A 3022-nucleotide genomic window follows, 5' to 3' on the forward strand; every position below is an offset into this window, starting at 1 on the left:
GTTTACAGCCGCAGCATCCCAGACCGGCCGCTCATCCCAGCCCGTTCACTGTTCATCTTCTTCCTCCCGCAGTGGATCACGGCCGAGAATCGAGTCGCCACCCGTCGATTCTCCCGTTCCAGCTCCTCCGCCATCAACTGCGTGCGGCATCTCCTCTTCCGGATTTTCAGCTCCACGCCGTGACAGCTCCTCCCAAGCATCGCGCCTCAACTGCTCGTGAAATCAGCAGACCTTCTGCATCAGCCCTCTTCCTTTTCTCCCGCAATGCAATTCTTCCAGCGTCCACGGATCTCGCCCAGCATTCAACCACGTTCGCGATCAGTATTCCCGGATTTCTTCCCAACTCCTCCAATCCGGTGGCAGCTAGCTGCATTAATCCGGCCATTCAACTCAGCGTCCACAGATCACGCTTTAATCCCGACATCCAGCCATTCGCCGTCCGCGATCTGCCCTCCGGCATCACGCCCCGGAATCAGGCCCATGACCTCTTCTTCCTTCCCGAAAGAGCACTCCAAACGAGTATAAAGAGAGGAGGTTGGCCATCGGCAGAGGGGGGCAGGGTGGAGGAAAGAAACAGGGGAACCCCTGTTTCGGTGAAGAAAAAGAAGAAGATAGCCGAGAGGGAACCAGAGAAAGAAATAAAAAAAAGAGAGAGGGGGGGGTGAAGAGAATATTTTGTGATATTTTGGGAATAATGGAAGGGGAAGGCTTTTATTTGAAGATGGGAGATCGTCCGGAAGCCATGCTCGGCTAAACGTCTAGTCTAGGGCTGGATGAAGCCCTAGCAATGTTACAGGGCATTGTAGTTCTTATTTTCTTTATTATTTTGGAGCTTGTTTAAGTTCTTATTATCAATGAAAAATCCTTTTATGATGTTTAAACTTTGAGCATGCTATTTATTATTCATGTTTGCTAAAGTAGTCTAAGATGATCTATTGTGGAGTGATTGATTATAACACTATTTAATTTTGATGAGCTCAAAGCATTTGAGTATATCTTATGTTATACTAATGAATTCAATCTAGTGTTTCAGTCAAATATTTGTAAATTTATGTTCAAGTGTCTCTAGCTTTGGTTCAATACACTTTGGATAAGTAAGGAATTCAATTTGAACCAAAGTCTGAATCTCGAGTCAACTCCGGAAGATTAAGAGTCGACTCCAAGCGTATCAGAAGCTCTGGCACAAGCTCGAGTCGACTCCTGCACATTACGAGTCGACTCCGACTGAGAACAGACAGCCGGACAGAAAGATTCATCTCAGAACCTGTCAACGAGTCGACTCCTGAAGAATTCGAGTCGACTCCGATGCTTGCCGAATCGACTCCAGCATAGTACGAGTCGACTCCATGGAGTAACAGACAGAAAGATAGAGAAGCCATTTTGGACTCTGAGAGCCGAGTCGACTCCCGAAGAACTCGAGTCGACTCCGACGGTTGGCAGGTCGACTCCTAAGGAAGCAAGAGTCGAGTCCCAGAGAAATGCAAGGCTAAAAGTCAGAGAGCCAACTTCAATGTCTGAGAGCCGAGTCGACTCCCGCAAAGTCCGAGTCGACTCCAAGGCAGTTCAACTCCAAAGACAGAAGATCGGTATTTCGTGTCTGAGAGCCGAGTCGACTCCCGCAAAGTCCGAGTCGACTCCGAGACAGTTCAAGTTCAAAGATAGAAGACATGTCTCTCCGGCTCTAAGAGCCGAGTCGACTCCAAGGAAATTCGAGTCGACTCGAGGAAGTAAAATCGAGAGGATGAGTTTTGAAGCCCTAAAGATCGAGTCATCTCCAGAAGAGAAAGTCATCTCCGGACAATTGGCGAGTCGACTCCAGGTTCAGCCGAGTCGACTCCAGAACGGGACGGCACTCGATTTCAAATTTTGAACAGTGGGCGAGTCGTCTCCAGTAAAGCATGAGTCGACTCCAGCAACACTCGAGTCGACTCCTAATCGAGCGAGTCGACTCCAATCCCAACGGGCATTTGTCAGGAGTTGCAGAATGTGCAGAACGGTCTTGAATCTGTGTCTAACGGCTATTTTTCTTTGGGAATAGCTTAAATAGCTTGAGTGAACAGTAATAGAAAAAGAAAGAGAGACTCCATTCAAAGCAAAAGGGATTTCCACCAACCAAAAGCTCTCTAGAGTGATTACACGAAAAAGAAGGAAGAAGTGCATTGAAGTCGACTCTCCAACTGTCTTCCTCACATTCAAGGCTCTCCTCCTGACAGCAAGTCTACATCAAATTCAAGAGGAGTCAAAGAGTTTGAAAAGCCCCTTCCTCCATCTCCAAAATCAGTTTGAGGGCTTCTTACTCTTCCTAGCTTAAATTGTTTAAATACGCTTTTGAGAAGCTTCCTTTTTGTTTGTGTCAAACTATTTGTTACTTACTTGATTCAATCAGGGGATTGAATCAAGGGTGTTAAGGTTTGTTGGTGAGCCAAGGTTAAAATCAACGGTGTAAGGGTTTGATTGTGATCCCGGAAAAACAATCGGATGGTTCTAGTCGGTGAGCCTGTGAAAACCGACCGAGTTCGTTGTGATCTCGTAAAACAACAAGTTGGGTTGTGAACTTGTAAAACAACCGGCTGTAATCCGAGGGATTATAGTGAACTCCCAAGTGAGGCTTGGGGAGTGGACGTAGGAGCAAGGGTTAGCTCCGAACCACTATAAAATTGCTTGTGTTTGTGATTGTTTCATTGTCTCTTCCTTTCCCTTCATCCACTGCGTATAGCAACTAATTAATCAACTCGCAAAAGTTTTAATTAGTTACTCACAAAGTCTTTTAATTGCAATAATTATTTTAAAACCCAATTCACCCCCCCCTCTTGGGTTGTCTATCTGGGCAACAAGTGGTATCAGAGCCGGAACTCTTTTACCAAAAGAGTAAAAGATCAAAATGACAACCCCATTTGGATCTTCTCATATTGAGGGCCAGTCCACCCATAGACCACCATTCTTCAATGGATCCGACTACTCATATTAGAAGGCTAGGATGAGAATATTTATCCAAGCACAAGACTATGAGATGTGGACCACC

This window comes from Phoenix dactylifera, chromosome 6, assembly GCF_051530095.1.
Source record: "Phoenix dactylifera cultivar Ajwa chromosome 6, Ajwa_hap1_PhDact_Kaust_v1.1, whole genome shotgun sequence".
NCBI classification, from domain to species: domain Eukaryota; kingdom Viridiplantae; phylum Streptophyta; class Magnoliopsida; order Arecales; family Arecaceae; genus Phoenix; species Phoenix dactylifera.